The sequence below is a fragment of the Cupressus sempervirens genome, chromosome 7 (genome assembly GCF_028749045.1).
Source record: "Cupressus sempervirens isolate cs-2001-9-10 chromosome 7, ASM2874904v1, whole genome shotgun sequence".
Taxonomy (NCBI): Eukaryota; Viridiplantae; Streptophyta; class Pinopsida; order Cupressales; family Cupressaceae; genus Cupressus; species Cupressus sempervirens.
The window spans coordinates 96,583,651-96,605,046 of record NC_143124.1 but is presented as its reverse complement, the minus strand read 5'-3'; positions in this window follow the sequence as shown (position 1 = coordinate 96,605,046).

Below are 21,396 nucleotides of genomic sequence, written 5' to 3'. Positions count from 1 at the left end.
AAAAACTAGTATGCCTCCTTAATACTAGTCATTCGAACCAGACTCAACTCATCCTGAATTCTTGGCCTTAACCCATTAAGATAACGGGCTACTTTCTCCTTATCAGCTTCTAGATGGTCGGTTCTAATGAGAACTTGGTAGAACTCTTTGGTATACTCTTGAATAGATCTTCTCGCTTGCTTCACCCCTTGCATTTTCTTCAATAGATCAAGCTCATAATGCATAGGAATGAATAGTTTCTTTAGTTTACCTATCATCTGGTCCCATCTGGTGATTATTTCCTTTTCCCTTCTATTTCACTCCAACTAAATCTCTTGCCACCAGATCTTTGCATGCCCTTTTAGTTTTGCCTGTGCAAACTTGACCCTATCAAGATCCTCAATATCTTCATACTCAAAGTACTCCTCTAGTTCATTGATCCAATCAAATAACTCCTCTAGGTTAAGATTTCCCAAATATGTGGGAACCTCAAACCTAGGTCTTTTTCCAATCTTTGAGATGGCCTTGAAAAGTCTCTCTTCCTTTGGGTTTAGAACTGCCTCTGCTTCGACATCTTCTTCTTCATCCTCATCCTCGCTTTCATCTCTTACAACAAGATTTATTCCTCTATACATTTGTTCTTCCAATGCTTGCATTTTTTTTGGAGGGTGCTAAAACCCTTAGGTGTAACACCTATGGCTCTTTTGCCATGCTCTCTTCATGGAGGCATTTTCATGCTTCTACTAAAACCCTAGTGCAAATTACCTCACAATAGGCAATCCATCTACATGCTTAGCCCAAACCATGATCCTAGTGTGAACTGCCTCACAGTCGGCGATCTGTCCACATACTCAAGAATTCTAGCTCTGATGCCACTTAATGAAGGGTGCTCCCTTTAATACCATAAACACATAACATAAACAAATAGACAACAACAATTGTGAGAACAAAATAGAAGCTTCTTATTATCACCACAAATGTGGAATTATAGAATTCACAATTACAATATGCTAACCCACTTGGGTGCCTACATTACAACAATCTAGAAGACAATGTTGTGAACTATCACCTAGAGTTGTTCTAGACAATGTTCGAGTCTTTCTTAAATAGGAAATTGTATGCCACCTGGGAAGGTTCTAGACATTCAAACTTAATACCTAGGGTCGATAGACCCTAACAATACATATAAAGTTGACCAAATACATCTTTGACATTTACTTTAGAAATTTTGGGCAGCCCAACTTTGGAAGGCCATAACTCTCGAACCATTTCTCTGATTGTCTATTACAACCACTTTTCAAAAACACCAACTCCTGATCTATAGGATTAAAATTGTGTGAGCACCCTTTTGTTGAGTGTTCAGACCTCATCCATGGCCTCTAAGGCCTTCAAAACTGAGCTCAAAGATTTTTCTCCAAAATTTTCCACCGATAAATCTATAATAACTTCTCTGATACTTAAGCTGGAGCAATGAGATTTTTATGGTAGGCTTATAATTTTGAAATTAACCTTCATGTAGTAAATTAGAACATTCCTAGCTCATATGAAAAACTTACTAAATAGTAAGCTCCTAGAAATAGTAACCCCCCTTCTTGATGAAAATAGAAAAGACTAAAAATAAAAATATTTTTTAGTGATGCAAGATTGCTCTTACACCCAGGATGTTCCTACATCACTTATTAGGGGAGCCTCAAAGGATGGAAATTATAGAGTCAAATTAGGTTATGAGAAGATTATAAACTCATAACAGTGGGACAAGATTGATATTTATCTTGATTTATGTTGGGATCCAACATGCTTACCAAAAGCATGTATTTTCTTATGGGCAGCTATGCAAATGAAAATTCTAACAAAAAATAAATCTACCAAAATGGGATACGAAGGTATGTCTAGATGTACACTTTTTGAAAATGATTTGGAAATTTCTAAACACTTACTTAACACATGTCCTTTTTCTAGAACTTATTGGTACTGGTTAAGTAAGAAATTAAAATGACAATCAACTTTCCCTATAAACTTTAATAGGTTTCTTAAGAAGTTGGCGAAATTATGGAAGCTCTAAGATATATAGTGTTGATCTCATATTGGTTTTGACTAATGAGTGTCCACACACTTAAGTCATTTACTTAATTCATGTCGAATAAGTAGTACATGCTAAGCACAACATGTATATTATAAAGCATGTTGAGTTTGTAGTGAGTGTCGAGCCACTCATGTGCCCAATCACTCAAGTGTTGAGTAGACAATGTATGTCAAGTAATTCAAGAGTCAAGCAAGCAGTGCATGCCAAGTGATATAGATGTCAAGTCACAAAACAGAAATTAGTATATGTCGAGCATCAGAAATTTTAGATGTCAAGTGAGACAGTTTTGTCATAATTGTTTATAGAGGCACAAACAACTATGTAAACCATTTGTTAGCCAACTAAAGATTGAATTACAATATTTTGGAGATAAGGATGAATCTTAAGTTGGATTCCCAATGCATTACATGAAACCAATTAGAAAATGGGAAGGATTAAGCAGCAAAATGGATGAATCACAACCATTAATTCATACCTAACCCTTAGTCGCCTATGTCTTCTTAAAGAGGACAAACCCTAAACTCTCAAGAGTACAAAGAAGGTGTATGAAGGAAAGAAAAGAAAAGTTTGCATGTGTAAATAGAGCATTCATGGTGGCTAAGGAGTTATAATATGAGATTGCATTGCAGAATTAGTTAAAGGAGAATAGAGGAAGGGAAGAGCATATAGCAGAGAGACATCTGATCAAGAAGGATCGAGAATACATTAGTTTAGAGGTGATCTATTATCAAGTAGTCAAGTGCTAACTACAGGATCAATGCAGAGACATTCTAACAGGTGATTTCAATCAAAATCTCTTAATAGAGTATGTTTGATTGTGGTGACTGATCAAGAAAGTACTATACATACTTCATAAATTCTCCCTATTTTATCGAGATTTTGGGCTGACTGTAATTATTAATTATAACTCTAAAGTGTTAAAAATACTTGTATAAAAAAGAGCTTAGGGTTAGGGATTGTTTTATAGTTGTGATGAGAAAAATTTGGTTCTTGCGGTGGTTTATAAAAAAGAGCTTAGGGTTAGGCACCATGTTAAATCTTGGTGCCTTGTGTTCTTTTCTATGTGATCTATTATTTTTTATTATTGGTTATATTTGCATGTAATTGTTATTTATGTCTGTGTTTTAATCCTGACTAGTGGTATCAGACCAAGGTTATTTTTTAGTTATCCTCTACAGGAAAGTCTCATGGTAGAGTGGGAGTGATGGCAAATGAGGTTAAGCTAAGGGTTGACAGGTTTAATGGGCAGAACTTCTAGATATGGAAGATGCAAATGGAAGACTATCTTTATCAGAAGGATTTATGGAAGCCGTTAGAAGGAAAAGCCACGAATAAGGGATCTATGTCAAATGATGAATTGGATCTTTTGGATAGAAAGGCACTTGGAAGCATTCAATTCTTTCTGGCACCATTGGTGGCATTTAATATTATAAAAGTGAAGATGACAGAAGAATCGATGCAAACCCTAGCAAAACTATATGAAAAGCCCTCTGCTTCAAACAAGGTATTTCTAGTGAAGTGTTTATTTAATATGAAAATGGCAGAAGGCAAATCTATTGCAAATCATTTAAATGAGTTTAATACTATTACTAGTCAGTTATCTTCTATGGGTATCAATTTTGATGAAGAAATTAGGGCTCTCTTGATTTTGTGTTCTTTGCCTAAAAGATGGAATGGCTTGGTAATGGCTATGAGTAATTCTATTCCTAGATCTAGTACCCTAAAATGTGAGGATGTGATCGGTGTTGTTTTGAGTGAGGAAACTCATAAGAAATCCTCAAGTGGATCTACATCAGGAAGTGCTTTGAATGCACAAAGTAGAGGCAGAATGATTGAAAGAGGAAGTAATTCTAGAAATTGTGGGAAATCAAGAGGAAAGTCAAAGGGGGGGAGGTCTCAATCAAGAGGATCGAATGACTACTAGTACTGTGGGAAACCAGGTCATAAAAAGAAATATTGCTAGAATCGAAAGAAAAATGAAGGAGATAAACCATATGGAGACAAGGAGGCAAATGTGGTAAGTAACAAATCCGAAGAGGATGCTTTACTTCTATCTTTAGAAAGTGTTGATGATTCATGGGTTTTAGATTTTGGTGCTTCCTTTCATGCTACACCTCATAGAGGTTATTTCATTGATTATGTCCAAGGGGACTTTGGGCTTGTTTATTTGGGGGATAATGAACCCTATCAAATTGTTGGAAAGGGAAAAACTAAGATTAAATTGCAGAATGGGAATCATTGGCTACTATATGAGGTAAGACATGTTTCAAGGCTAAATAGGAATTTAATTTCAACAGGGAAACTCGGTGATAAGGGTTGTGTAGTTACTTTTAATGATAAAAATTGGAAGGTTTCAAAAGGTTCCCTTGTAGTAGAAAAAGGTGTGAAAGTAGGTACCTTATATATTTGTACATGTCATATTGTTCCTTCTACTTTAATTGTTTCAGAGAAAAATGAATGTTCAGAAACAATTGTTGCAGTTGAGCAGGGAGAACAAATAGTTGTTGTAGATTCTGATACAGCGTTGTGGCACAACAAACTTGGGCACATGAGTGAGAAAGGTATGAAAATAATTCATTCAAAGAAAGTTTTACAAGATTTGAAATGTGTTAATATGGATTTCTATGAAATTTACGTGTATGGAAAACAAAAGAGAGTGAGTTTTGTAAAGACTAGGAAGGAAAACAAAAAGGAGAAATTAGAGCTTATGCATACAGATGTATGGGGATCGGCTCAGGTATCTTCCCTTAGTGGCTCTCATTATTATGTTACATTTATTGATGATGCAACTAGAAAAGTATGGGTTTATTTCCTTAGACAGAAATCTGATGTATTTCAAACTTTTAAGAAATGGAAATGCCTGGTTGAAAATGAGACTGCTAAGAAATTAAAATTTCTCAGATTTGATAATGGTGGCGAGTATTAAAGTCATGAATTTGAAGATTATTACTTCACTAATGGTATTCATAGATAGAAAACTATTCCAAGGACTCCATGGGAAAATGGAGTGGTTAAACGCATGAATAGGACTATAATGGAGCATACAAGGAGTATGAGGTTGCATATTGGGTTGCCCTTATACATGTGGGTGGAGGCTGTCAATACTACTGTATATTTGATTTATAGAGGTCCTTCTACTCCTTTGGGTTGTGGTATTCTAGAGAAAGCATGGACTGGTAAGAAGGTGAGTTATTATTTTCTCAAAACCTTCGGCTGTGAAGCATTTGCTCACATAGATTGTAAAAATAGAACCAAGCTAGAAGCTAAGTCAAAGGAATGTTTATTTTTTGGATATGGCATTAATGAATTTAGTTATAGGCTTTGGGATTTTGCAAATCATAAAATTTTAAGAAGCAGGGATGTCATATTCAATGAGAAAGTGTTGTACAAAGATCTATTGTAGCAACATGAGAAGAAAGAAGATGATTATGTAGTGTTGGATGATATTCCAAAATTTGATGTTCTAGCCATTCGTCATGATGTGCAACAATCACAACAACAAATACCACACACACTAGTGAATGTTAGATAGTCAACAAGGAAAATTAGACCTCCAAAAAGATTCTCTCCCTCTTTGTATTCAATTTTACTTACTGATGCTGGTGAACCTAAATGTTATGAAGTTGTGCAGGTGGATACTAAGATTCAGTGGGAGTCTACAATGAAAGATAAAATGGACTCTTTGGTAAAGAATAAGACATGGGATTTATGTAAGTTGCCTACAAGTAAAAGAGCTTTACAAAATAAGTGGGTCTACAGGTTGAAAGAAGAGGAAGGAGGTAAGAAAATATTTAAAGCCAGGTTAGTTGTAAAAGGATTTGCACAAAAAAAGGGAACTGATTTTGATGAGATATTTTCCCCTGTTGTTAAAATGACTTCTATTCGTACTGTTTTAAGTCTTGTGGCTACTGAAGATTTGCATTTAGATTAGATTGATGTTAAAAAAACCTTCCTTCATGGTGATTTTGATGAAGAGATATATGTGGCTCAGTCACAAGGATTTGCGGTCAAAGGTAAGGAGAACTTAGTGTGAAAATTGAAGAAAATTTTATATGGCTTGAAGCAAGCACCTCAACAATGGTATCTAAAATTTGATAGTTTTATGCATGAGCATGGATACAATAGGTGTCATTCAAATAATTTTGTTTATTTTAAGAGGTTGGATGATGACAGTTACATTATTTTATGTTTATATGTTGATGATATGCTTGTAGCTGGGTCTAACATGGATCACATTAAGGGGTTGAAACACCAATTAGCATATGCATTTGTTATGAAGGATTTGGGGGCAGCAAAATAAATCCTTGGTATGAAGATTTGTAGAGATAGGAAAAATAGAAAATTGATGCTATTTCAGGCTAATTATGTTGAGAAGGTGTTGCAACGTTTCTCTATGGAGAATGCTAAAGTTATCAACACACCTTTACATGGTCATTTGAATTTGACTAAGGAGATGTGTCCCAAGACACAAGAAGAGGAGGATAAGATTTCCAAGGTACCCTATGCTTCAGCTGTAGGAAGCTTGATGTATGGTATGGTATGTACCAGGCCAGATATTGCACATGCAATGGGAGTTGTTAGCAGGTATATGATCATCCAGGAATTGAGCATTGGAATGCCATCAAATGGATTCTTAGATATTTGAAGGGAACATCTAGTAAGTGTTTACACTTTGGGGGCTCTACTACTAACTTATAGGGCTATGTTGACTTAGATTTGACAAGGGATATTGACACCAGGTGGAGTACTACAAGTTATGTCTTTACTATTGGTGGGGCAGTTATGAGCTAGGTTTCTAGGTTACAAAAGGTTAATACTTTATCCACTATAGAGGCAGAGTATGTTGCTACTACAGAGGCAACCAAGGAGATGATATGGCTTAAGTTCTTCTTGGTAGAATTGGGACACCCTCAAAAGGATAATTATTTGTTTACATATAGTCAAAGTGCCATTCATCTTGCAAAATATTTAGCTCTGCATTCAAAGACCAAACACATACAGTTGCGATACCATTTCATTCGATCAGTTTTGGAGGATGGAAAGTTAAAGCTGGATAAGATACATATAGATGACAATTCAGCAAATATGTTTACAAAGGTAGTAACAAGGGAGAAGTTGAATTCCTCTTCAACTTTGATTGGTCTTCTAGACTGAGCATGAATAAAAGAACAGCAACATCCAGGGTGGTTTGATCCAACATCCAAGGTGGTTTGATCCAATGGGAGCCCCATGTGGTAGTAGTATAGCTACAAGATCAGTCTCCAAGTTGGAGATTGTTGTTTAGTGTGGAGCCTGATCAGTCCCTAAGTGGGAGATTGTTAGATTGTGGTGATTGATCAAGAAAGTACTATACATACTTCATAAATTCTTTGGGGTTTGGGGCATCACCTCGGAAAAAAAATTTGGGCTCTATTTTATCAGGATTTTAGGCTAATGTGTAATTATTAATTATAACCCTAAAGTGGTAAAAATACTTGTATAAAAAAAGCTTAGGGTTAGGGATTGTTTTATAGTTGTGATGAGAAAAAATTGGTTCTTGCGGTGGTATTGAGCAGTAAAGGATTACGAATTGTAATCAAGTTGTAATCGCTAGATCATAATAATATTGAACTTGTTGTTTGGTGGATGTAGCCTAGGGATTGGGTGAACCACATTAAATCTTGGTGCCTTGTGTTCTTTTCTATGTGATATATTATTTTTTGTTATTGGTTATATTTGTATGTAATTTTTATTTATGTCTATGGTTTAATCCTAACAGAGTAATCCTAACAGGTTGTATTGAAATCCTCTAACAAGGTGCTTACTTAATTGTGAGTTGAAGTCCTTTAGCAAGGTACACTTCTAACAGGTGTTGAAATCCTTTAATAGGTTGAGACCTAATAGTCTTTGTAATCCTTTAACAAGGCAAGCCTTTCACAGGGTAGATCATGTCTCATGGTCAAAATATTGGAACCTTCATTGGATACACTTTATTACTGTAGTAGTGAAGATTTTTGGGTGTCATCCCCATCCCAGTTTTACCTTCTCATTGGAGGGTTTTTGGGTAATCATATCTGGTGTTATATGTGTGTGAATGATTGCTTGATTACATATTTTAAATGTACATGATTTACATGGTATTTCAATTTACTTAGTGAATGTATGAAATGGATGTGCAATGAAAGTTTCTATGGGTCAAAGTTTAAACTACTGATTCACCCCCACCCTCTCAAAAGTTTACCTTTCCTATTATAATTCCAACATATAGTAATTTATGGAAAGTTTCCCCATCAATTCTTATATGGGAAATATGGAAAGAAAGGACAAGACAAATCTTTTGTAACCAAAAATTGGATATATCCTCCTTTCTTAATAAGGTAGAAGCTTGTGTCTATGAGGTTGCTAATAATAATCTTAGAAACACATATAAAGAGGAAGGATCATTCTTCAATTGGGATGCAGAAATGCATTAAAAAATAATCCCCTGTTGATGTATTCCAAAGCAAGTAAATTAGATAGGAGAAAATGTAAATGGGAACCTCCTCCTAATTGGTGGTCTAAGTTAAATTTTTATGGGGCATCTAGAGGGAATCCAGGCCTAGTGAGTTTGGATGTACTATTAATTCTGATAAAGGTGTATGCTTATCAAAAAGGGCCAAACCCCTTGGCTTAATATCAAATAACTTAGTTGAATTAGAAGCCTTGATTGAGGGTTTAATAATATGTTGAGATCTAGGAATTAATAAATTAATTATTGAAGGGAACTCTCAAATCATACTAAATCTATTAAGAAAAAGGGAAACCCCCAATTGGATTCTAAATTCCAAGCTAGAATATGCCTTAGCCATAGTCGATCATTTTGAAAAAATTATCATGAAACACATTAATAGGGAAGGGATTAAAGAAGCAAATGATCTAGCTAATAAAGGGGCAAATGGAGAAAATTGTTTTATAAGAGATATTAAAAGAAAAACATTTAAAAACCTTAGAATCTTAGTCAATATTAACCAATTATTCTAATTCTTAGTATTCTTTTCATTCAAAATATCATTTTTATAATTTTTATAACTTGCCAATAAAAAATCAATTAATATTCTAGTTGGAAGATTTTCTAATTATTAATTTATTTCTAATATACCAAATAAGGATCTACCAAAAAAACTAAGTTTAGGTTTAATATAGATTAGTAGACTCATAGTTTTGAATATCATTTGATCATTTAAAAACATATTAACACACAAAAGTATTAGTTGTTTATTCTATCCTCCTAAATTGTCATCTAAAGTGTTTTGGTTACGAAGGAATCCATTAACACAAATCAAGCTAAGCTCTCAAATTTAACCTTTTCTTCCTATATCTCCAAGATAATTATTATCCCAAACACCTTCTCTTCTTGATATATGAAAATCTAAATAAGGCACTCATTAAAAAGTAAATTTCATTAATTTCAAACAGAGCTGCATCATATTTCTAGGGTGTATATTATTATTATTCTATATGGTGGCTTTTTTCCTCTTTAAATATCATTATTTATTAACCCATTTATAATCTAGAGAGATCAAAAGTGGTCCTCTTTATGTGTAAATTAGTACACCTATCTATATCACTTACTTTTCAATTAACCATGATTGATTCTATGAGATCTTTTAACATTATGAAGGTCTATACATTTATTAGTGTCTTAATTTCTGCTTCGTAGTCATCAAGTTTTCTATTTTGAATGTTCTTTGGCTTTAATGGCATCTTGAGTTTTGGTACATCCATTTTAGACTTTGGGGATTGGTTTTGTCTAGTCTACATCTATAGAATTGTGTCATGGATTTAGTAGTGGTCCTCTTTCATCAACATGAAAATAAAGCAATGACCTTTTTGGTAAACCCAGAAAGGTGGACTAAGATTCTTCAAAGCCAAGATGATATTATTTGGTTTGCAATGGGTAGAGCTTTAGGGGAAAAACACTTTAACTATAGTAACTCATGGAGAAGAAGTAGAGAAATTATCAAGTGTTTCATAGTAGTTTCTGTAAAAGATGGAATCACACAATCTAATACTGTCAAGCTCTATGATACCATTTTCAACCCTACTTGGATGAAAGGTTTGCACCAAGCAATTTCTAATATCAACCATAGAATGGAAATTCCATATCCTCAGATGTATATGGATTGGCCTATGGGGATTCTTAAATGGGAAAAGGTGCCTAAAAGACCAACATTATCCATTAGAGATCAAGTAATATTTGATAAAGTCTGGCATGAGATGGAAGCTAATATTTACTTTCTCTTATGTTGGTGTAATGTAAGTAGTTAATGGAATAATTTATGGTTATTTCTTATCTTCAAGAAGGCTTAGATTGACCATCCTTCATTAACAAATGATGATGATCACAATACCTTAGATTTTTGTCTTCCAAGATTGAAAAGCTCGAGCAATCCAAAAAAGGTTTAAAATGAGGTTGCAATAGGACCAGAGACAATGACATATGGTGATGAAATGGATGAGGAGATTCTTCTGGTTCACCGCTTAGATGTGTTAAGGCCTTTGTTTTAGGTTTTTTTGTTTTTCTTCTATTTAGCTTAGTTTTGGTTTTTATACTCTGCAAATACTTTGTATACAATCTATCCTTTTATGTCAATATCAAATCAAACAGTAAGATTGTATAAAGACATTATTAGATCCTAAGAATATAGTTACAACTATTTTTTTGCTCAAGATACTATAGATTTCCTTAATATCTCAAATGACCCTTATAAATTTTGATCTTTATACTCTTTTAATGTACAGGTTGTTAAACTATTTAGAATACTGAGAGGGAGGGGGTGATGAATTAGCTATCCAAGGTCCACATGTACCAATTGAACAAACAAACACTTAACTTCTTCAGATCTTAACATTCATTAGCTCGACCTCTATAGTAGATTATCAATAACATCAACTAGTAGTCCATTGTCCTAAATATAATAGACTCATAGAATGTAAGCATTAATAATGCTCATCAACCAACATCACAAGTAACATCAGGTTTTAATCTAAAATATACAACTCACTTTGTAAATACAGATAATAGTTTGACTCACATGTTGATCCACTGACTAGCCTTCACTGTCATCTTTGTCTCAGATTCACTTGGCAACCCTTCATGCAATCACTCTTCACCTCTTCACAACTCTTCTTCAACCTTCTGCTCAAGTTCACCAATCAATAGCATCAATAACTACTTCAACCTTAATTAGGTCTTCACTAGCTCTGCTAACCTCAACAATTTTTAAAATTAGCCCTTACACCTCCTTAAAAAGTTAATTATGATCTTTTACTTCTTGAACACTAGCACAGATCTTAGGGTTAGGTCAGATTCATCGAATCCTTCTAAAATTTCATATTGTTAGTGTAAATAATTAATTATTATTACACTTTACTTAAGTTTACTTAGGAATATGCATAGACATATGAGTTGTCTTGTTGACGACACAGGAGTTAGCAACATATTTGAGCACATGGTGTCTACAACATCTCTTTATGAGATCCACCTATGTAAACTTATCCTCTCATCATTGCACAAACTCCTATGCTCAATGGAGGATAATCCACTCTTGGTGGACATGTGCTTAGTTGTGATGTTTATCTCTTTGCTAAGTCCTAGTCATTCTAGTTGCCTTTATATACAAGCACTTCTAGTGTGTATTCATCTATTATCCAATATTCTCATGATTGTTATTATGATCATCCATTATTGGTCCATATTGTGCTAGTGCTTGAGCTTCTTGATCTTGGCGTCATTTTGCCCCAAGACAAATTCTTACATGTTATCAGAGTGACAGGAGCTTCATTGCATAGCCATTGGAGAGTTTCATTTTGCTTCATTTTGGAGGGCCATGATTCAAATCCAAATATTTGTAGTTATTGGGAGCAGTTTGAGAAAGATTTAACCTCACCATTGCATCTGGGTGGTTGTTTCCATAAATTTTGACTATAAATTTGCCTATATTGGGCAAAAGTCAAATATGAGGCAAAAAAAAAAAATTTGCAAATCAACCTTGGAAACCTGATTTGCCTATTTGGAGGATTGCATTTGATCTTACGAATTTGAGGTTTTTTTGAATTAAAAAAAAATATTTTCAATTTTTTTCTCAAATTTGCATATATTCCATTATTTGAAGATTTGGAAATTTGGCATTATTTGGTGCATATTTTCGAATCTCTATTATTTCATAGCCTTTTGAGATATTTTATCCTACAAAAATTGTGGCAAATACTTTGGTGGAATTTCTCTTTGTCTTTATTAGAATTTGTAGGTGAAATTATATGGGTTTGATCGAACAATTGTGATCTTGGGCGCTATTAGCATTCCGTATCAAGCACCATTCTTCATACCCATTAGCACATTGGCAGATCTACATCTTTGGCCCACTTTTGCATGTGACTAGCCCTCAACCAACTTAGTAAGGCAACTTGTGTCATTCATTTGATCTTTGGCATCACTCACACATGAGAAATAATTTTGGGTAGACCATTTTACGCATGGTATACTAGGGCATCCTGGGCACATACAACAAAGAAGCAGTCATGGTCAAGGGCCTCCCCTACCACACATTTGACATGGCCATGCAATCAGTAGCCTGGTGGGTCATGGATAGGGAAATTCTACTAGTGGAAAACATGACGAAGGGCAACATAAATCCCAACTACAACCTCCTCTTGGAGTACCCACTACAGATCGTGGGGGAAATCCAGTACCTTGTTCATTACTGCATCCTTGCCTTGTCAAGCATCGCTCAAGAAGAGATAAAGAATGTGATGAGCCATCCCTTGGCCTTGTCCCACTACAAGGAAATCCTCACCGCTTCATCTATGGTGACTCTCCTATTCACCGATCACCACCATTGATCCAACCTTTTATATCTGTGCATCCACAAATAGATGACATTGTGATTATGTTATGCCCCTCCTCACGTGGATCTACCATAGACCCCCAATCATAGTGATATCACTACAAATTCAAACCAAATTTTGACACTATTGTGTTGTCAAAATTGGCTATTCATCAAAGTGATACAACAAGCACAAAGGTTTTTGCAACAACATTGAACATTGCAGTTACTAAAGCCATTATATTTGATGCCTATTGGAGTGTCACAGGATTCTTTCATTTTTTAACTTGACAAATCCCAATTTAAGCCCTACTTTTGATGACATCAGCAAGTGTTTGAGAATTGGACCCCTCACCATATTGATTTTTAGTTTGGTAGTTCGACTTCATAGGGCCATAAGTCACTCCTCCGGACTCCAAATTAGGCACAATTTTTTTAAATTTTTGGGTAGAATCTCCTAAATATTTTAGTGGTGTTGTTATTTTCTATTTTTGGCACATGGATTTGTTAGACAAAATAGTTTTTGGTGACTATACTTGTCCAATCCTGCATTTTGAAACTTCAAATGTGCCGTATAGGCTCATCTGGACACATATTCAGGTTCTATTTTATTTGAAAGTGCATAATTTTTCATCTAATTTATAGATGTACAATCAAATTATAGGCTTGTGTGGACATGAATACTACTTTCAGAAATAGGTTCTTTTTTACATTATATTGCTTTGATCGAACTTCAAAATTATTGTATATCTGAGTGTCATTGCTAAGTACCAAATTTGAACTCCAAGAGGAGGTTGTAAATAGAAAAATCAAAAGTCCACTTATGTCCTAAATTGGCAAGTGGCTATTGTAATTGTAGCAAGTATAAAGTGCCTCAAGCATTCATTTGGGGGGATTCTTTGATTGAGTGAAAAGGGCGGGGTGCCTCTTGGTGTTGTATTCATTTCTTCTTGTTGTAATCTTTCTTTCCTTACATTATGGGAAACATTAAGGTTCCAAAATTTACACCACATAATTATGCCACATGGTCAGTTAAAAAATGGTGTGAATTAATGAATGAAGAAGTTTCTCAATATGTAGATGGATCTCTTCCTAAACCCACAGGCGATAAAGTAACTCAAAGTGATATCTGTGCTTGGGAATTGACAAATAGAAAAGCCCTAGGAATCCTTAGGTTATGGCTTGATGACAAGATCCTTTATCAGATCATAAAATATGATACATTCAAGGAAACCTAGGACGCCCTTAAAAAGCTATATGGGAAAGTGACTGAGAAGGATGTCTAGAAGATTGAAGATGAACTTATCTCCCTAGATCCTAAGAACTTTGATTCCATCCAGGATTTGACCATTAAGGTGAATAAGTTGACAACAAAACTTGATGATTGTGGTAGTCTCATTAAGGATGATAGGTTGATTTATCTAGTTCAAAATAAGCTGCCATCAAACTACTCCACCTTTGTCTCTACTTTCAACACCTCAAAGGCAACCTTAGGGGCTTCTTATCAGAAACTCACTTTTGATGAATATGCCCAGTTGTTAGAAAATGAACAAGCTAAGTTGATAATAATGGGGATTCTCAAGTCTACAAAGTCTAATGCACTGGTGGCTAACAATGAGAGCTCCAAAAATCCAACTGGTGGAAGTTCAAACAAAGGCAAGGATAAAAAGAAGAAGAGGAAAGATAAAAAACAAGGGGACATAGAAAAGTCACTACCTAAATCAAATCAACAACAAGGCAAGTCTTCTCCTAATACCAACAAAAAGGGGGACAATAATCAGGAAAAGAAGAAGTGTGCCTATTGTAAAAGAATTGGTCATGATGAACATGAGTGCTATCACAAGCAGATTGATGAATTGAAAAATGTGATGAAGAAGCACAATGTTCCATTTCCTAATGCTTATAAGGAAAAGGGGTCTTCAGCTTCATATTCTAAGAGAAAAGGGAAAGTTTTAGTTACACACACTATCAGTCAAGGGGAATGGATTATTGACTCAGGTACCACACATCACATGGGGGCTTCAAAGAGAGATTTTTCTTCAATGACACCTTCAAAGGTACCTCACATCTTTGTAGAGGTTGATACTAAAGTAGAAGTTGAAGGAAAAGGTGAAGTTGAGAAGGAAATTGGAGCATTCAAGGATGTTCTCTATGTTCCTAATCTTACCTCCAACCTTCTTTCAGTCTACCAAATCACTCACTAAGGAGGTGGAAACAAGGTTGAATTTCTTTCAGATTCAATTATTGTGAAAAACATCAAATATGATTCTATGGTTGCACTAGGCAAAGCTAAACATGATTCAAGGCTTTACACTTTCTCTTCCTTTGTGCCTAAATCTAAAGTAAAAGCCTTGTTAATTCATTCAAATATAGAAAGCAAACTGTGGCATGAGAGGTTTGGACATCTCAACTACAGGTATCTTCAACAGCTTAGCAGCAAGAACATGGTTCATGGTCTACCTCAAGTCTAGTTCTTAGATGGTGTTTGCTCAAGTTGCAAACTTGGGAAGCATCTAGAAAAATGTTTGACAAGGGGAAGTCTTGGAGAGCACAAAGTGTTCTTGACCTAGTTCATAGTGATGTGGCAGGCTTGTTTCTAGTGCCATCATTTGGAAAGTCTTGCTATGCACTCATCTTCATTGATGACTATTCTCACTATACTTGGGTATTCTTCATGGCTCATAAGAGTGAAGTGTTTGAACAATTTCTCACCTTCAAGGCTTAAATAGAAAAGTAGTAAGAGAAGGCCATCAAGTTTCTTCGAATAGATAATGGAAGGGAGTATGTGAACTCAAGATGTATAGATTTTTGTACTCAAGAGGGAATTGACCTTCAATATTTAGTACCATACACTCCATAGAAAAATGGTGTTGCGAAAAGGAAGAACAGAACCCTCAAGGAGATGACCACTTGCATGCTACTACATAAGTCTCTTGATCAAGTTTTTTGGGCTGAAGTAATGAATTGTGCAAACTACATTTAGAATAGGAGTCCTCATAAAGCTTTCGATGGTTTAAGTCCTTTTGAAGCTTGGAATGGAAGGAAACCTATTGTAAAGCATTTTAGAGTCTTTGGTTGTCCAACATGGGAATGTATACCTCCACATAAATGCAAGGTATTGGAACCTCAAAGTAAACCTTGCATCTTTGTTGGTTATGCAGACTCTCATAAAGCCTACAAGTTAATGGATCCAAAGACACATGAAATTTTCTATGAGAGGAGTGTACACTTTGAAGAAAGTTTTCCAAGCTTTACTTCTTCAACTCCTCCTTCTTCTTTCATTGAAAAGAGTGACAATGATGATAGTGACTTAGAATATGTTCATCCATGACCCAAACAGAGGCATCAGACAAATGAGGTTGAGGAAATCCTTTCTACTTCTACATCTTCTTTCACTAGACCTAAATGGGCTCAGCAGACATTGGATGCAGCAGGACCATTGGTAGGGAATCCTTCAGATGCAAGGAGGACAAGATCACAACATAACTCACTCCCTCATGCTTATATTGCAGTTACTTTTGATCCTCGAACATTCAAAGAAGCTTCAGGAATTCTAGAATGGGATAAAGCAATGGAGGAAGAATACAATTCTCTTATGAGAAACAACTCATGGGACTTAGTCTCTCTTTCTAAGGGAATTGGTTCGGTGTAAGTGGATCTATCGAAACAAGTTTGCAGTGGATGGAAGTATTGATAAGTATAAGGCTAGACTTATTGCAAAAGGTTTCTCATAGGTACCTAGTATTGACTACACTGAGACCTTTGCCCTAGTTTCAAAAATGAAGTCCATTCATTTGACACTAGCTAAGCTACAGCTCAAAGATGGGTTATTCATTAGATGGATGTGAAGAGTGCATTCTTGAATGGTGATCTTTATGAAGAGATTTATATGGAGAAGCCACAGGGTTTCATTCAGGATTCTACTTTGGTTTGCCAGTTGAAAAAATCTATCCATGGACTAAAACAAGCTCCAAGAGCTTGGTATGCCAAGATGGATTCTTTCCTTCTCTCAGCAAGATTCACCAGATGTCATTCAGATTTGAATGTCTACATTCCTTACCGGGATGATTCTCACTTGCTACTTGTGTTTTATGTTGATGACTTAATCATTACACGAAGTACAACATCCATCATTAATAGTTTCAAGTCTACTTTGTAGGACATATTTTCCATGACAGACTTGGGTCCACTTCATTATTTCCTTGGTATTGCAATACAACAATCTTCATCAGGGATCACATTATCTCAACCCAAGTATGCTCTTGATCTACTTACTCGATTTCACATGAGTGACTGCAAGGTTGCATATACTCCATTTCTTTCAGTTGTTCCACTCCACTTATTGATGCTACTTTGTATAAATAGTTGGTTGGAAGTCTCATCTACTTCACACATACATGCCCTAACATATCCTTTGTAGTTGGCATGGTTTATCACTTCATGCAAGAGCCACATGAACTTCACTGGAAGGAAACCAAATGCATCTTACACTATATCCAGGGTAGACATACATATGGGATATGCTATGCAGCTAGTACTAGACTACAATTAGTGGGTGTTATAGACTCAGACTATGCAAGGGATCTTGATTCTCGCAAAAGAACTTCAGGATACATGTTTCATCTTGGTTTCGGCCCCATTTGTTGGCAGATTAAAAAGTAGAACACTATTTCTCTTTCATCTACTGAGGCTGAGTATCGAGGAGCTATCACAGTGTCTACATAAGCTATTTGGTTATAGCATATTCTGAAGGAGTTTGATTTTGACATAACTAGACCCACAGTCATACATTATGATAATTAGAGTGCCATTGAAATCTCAAAACATCTAGTGCAACATCAATGCACAAAACACATTGAGGTTCATATGCACTACATTAAAGAGCTCACTCATGAGCAGGTCATTGCATTGTAGTATTGTCCTACAGAACAACATATTGTAGATATCTTCACCAAGCCCTTCACTAAGGTCAAGTATCTTCATTTGCGAGATCTTTTGGGGGTGCAAGATTTTTCACTAGGGGGGTCACATGACTCTTCTCTTCTTTATTGTACTTATCTCTCTTTTTGGAGGAATTTTTTCCCATGAGGTTTTCCTTCTTTCTCCATTTTCAGAGAGATTGCATTGCATAGCATTATATGTAGAGCATTGCATTTATGCATGGGTACCTAACATGGCCCAATAGCCAGGACCCACATTGCATCTTGCATTTAGCTTTGTGAGCTTAAGTGCATTCCCCTAAGTTGCACTTAAGGGGGGGTGTTAGTATAAATAATTAATTATTATACTTTACTTAAGTTTACTTAGGAATATGCATAGACATATGAGTTGTCTTGTTGACAACATGGGAAGTACCAACATATTTGAGCACATGGTGTCTACAACATCTCTTTATGAGATACATCTATGTAAACTTATCCTCTCATCATTGCACAAACTCCTATGCTCAATGGAGGATAATCCACTCTTGGTGGACATGTGCTTAGTTGTGATGTTTATCTCTTTGCTGACTCCTAGTCATTCTAGTTACCTTTATATACAGGCACTTCTAGTGTGTATTCATCTATTATCCAATATTCTCATGATTGTTATTATGATCATCCATTATTGGTCCATATTGTGCTGGTGCTTGAGCTTCTTGATCTTGGTGTCATTTTGCCCCAAGGAAAATTCTTACACATATCCTCTCTTTTTTTCTAGAAACTTCTCCAAACTTATTTTTGAATCCTTGCATAGAAACACACAAAAACTATCCCAAGAAATTAACTCTATTAGTTGGATATCATGATTTTCTCATAAACTATCAAAATGTTGTCCCTTGGCCAACACTATTTTCTAACGCTCAATCATTACTAGGTTACTTGGGTTGCTACCAATATTATGTTCAGAACATATATTGATACTCGACCAATACTGATGCTCGATTAACACTATTTTTTCTCAGCTTATATTGCCACTTGGTCAACACTAGCATCACTTGACAATCATTACAAGTTCCTATTAGAATCACCATTGTTGTTACACCAAAAGCTTGAGCTTTCAATGAACATCACAACAACCAAAGAGAAGGATCTATGGGAGGTAGTTAATGACATGTTACAAATCCATTGGTCTATGTTGAATAATACCTTCACCTAGATAGGATAGAGGCACCAACCTCCCAACAATCCCCCCTCAGCATGACCTGAGGGATTTGAACTTGTAACCCAACACTCTAACACTACTTATTGGAATCACCATTTTTGTTACACCAAAACATCGAGATTTTAATGAATATCACAACAACAAGAGACAAGGATGGACGGGAGGCAATTAAGCACATGATACAAATTCATTGGTGTATGTGGAACAATATATTTACCTAGATAAGACAAAGACACCAACCTCCCAATTGTTCCTTAATCTTCTGCTCTATTTCTTAGTCAAGCCTATGCATTTGGTCAATCCTTGATCATTTATCCAAGGCTTCAATGAAACTATCTTCTTCACTTGTAGCATGGTTAAGAAATCACTTTATCTTGTCAAAGTCTAACTAGTCAAGTGTCCATTGTAGTTTCTTCTCATAACTCAACCTTTCCTCTAGGTGTCAGTATTATGTCTAACTCCTCAAATCCTCTTCATCACTAGATATGACACCCAAATTAGATAGCAAACTATCTCACCAATAATATTTGACATCAATGACAACATAACAATTGTTCCAATTGTAGTTTCCAATACAGACATATATTAAAAACTCTTCTAGTATTTTATGAGTTTCTTCTACTTATTTTTATCTCTAAGATTTTAATTTATACAAAATAAAACTCTATATTCAAATCTAAGGGTATAGAATTTTGATTTTCAAAAGTTGATTTTATAAAGTATAGATTAATCAGATTAGGTTTTATCTTGTTTTTCTTCTGTGCCAATTTGGTTAGGTTGTTTGGCACTTTCGTTGGCTTGCACATGTGATTCAAAATTGATGGACAGAAACAATGATGTTGCGGCAAGTGAACCGTCGGGTGAGGATGCAATGTGTTTAAATGATGATAAAGAGATAGAGGTAAATACTTTGGGCAATGATAAACTAGAGGATTCTAGTAATGATGGAAAGAAAAGCCTCGAGGAAGGTATCAATGGCAATATAGGCCCTATGAAGAGGAATGAGAAGCCTTCTTATAAGGTGATTCTTGCTGATATTTTAGTTCCAGTATGTCCCGCTTTGGCTTGTTTTGAGAGTAAGTTTAAAAAGAAAGTAGTTGTAGAGTCTTCTTATGGAGTGGGAAGAACCACAACCCATAGAGATAGACATGATGCTGGAGATGGTGGCGAAGTCACTCGTGGAGGAGAAGATGGTAGGAATCCTTCTAACAATTTGAAAACCCTAACCTTGTCTCCCAATGAGGATATTGTTAAATCAATTAGAGAAGAGTAGAGTCAGTTAAGAAATATTGCTATATTCTTTGTTTGCTTAGATATAAATGCTTTACCTTCATGTAAATTTCTTGATGAATGGTTGAATGTAGTTTGGGGAAAGAAATTTGGCTTACATGTTAGTTTTTGCAGAATGCTTCAAAAAGGGCTCTTTGTTATTTTCTTAAAAAATCATAATATGCAAGAGAGAATACTAAAAAAAGGGTTTTGGAATGTTGGTCATTATTTATTTAGAGCATATGCATGGTCAAAAATGGTAATTTTGAAAAAGTTATAAAAGATCCATGCCAAATTGAGTAGAAATTAAAAATCTTCAAGCAGAATTTTGGCCCTTTATTTTGCATATCTTGAGTCCTTTAAGTTCTGTTTTCCAGATTGAAGAATCTAGAGTTACTCTCCCCCATTTGAATGCTTGTATTCTTGTGGCCTTTGATCCTAATGTGATTTTTCCTAATATTATTTCTGTATACTTAGAAGGAGAAAATTTCTCATGGGAAGTCTCTCTGTTAGGTAATCTCAAGGCTTGTTTTCATTATAAGCTTAATGAGCATATCAAGAAAAATTGTTTAGCTTTTAAAGTGCATTTTGGCTAAAGTTAATGTTAATAGTGTTAAAGAACTAGTTCTAGAGATGGTTAATAAAGATGAGGCCATGGCTAAGGATGGTTTACCACCTACCCCAAGAGAGAATTTGGGTAGTTGTAACTCTAACCATTCTCTGCCATCAAAGATTTCTTCTGACGTTGTTTCAATGGATGTGGTGGGTTTGTTTCTTTATATAATCCTCTATATGATAGAGATTTTGAGGTGATCCTAGTTATTCATGCCAGACAAATTTTTGGTGAAGTTCATCCCATGACCCTCGCTGTGGCCTCTCTAGCTGTCTCTACCAAGACTAGCCTTGGTGAGATCCCTACTAGATCGAATGCTCATCAAATTGCCATTATATCCATTAATGAGAAGGCACAAGTTATTAGAAGTACTTTTTTTAAACCTAAGAAGGTCAATACTCCCTCACTTGTGATGCAAAATACATTGGATGCAGACTTGGGGGGACAATTCACTAAAGTTGTTA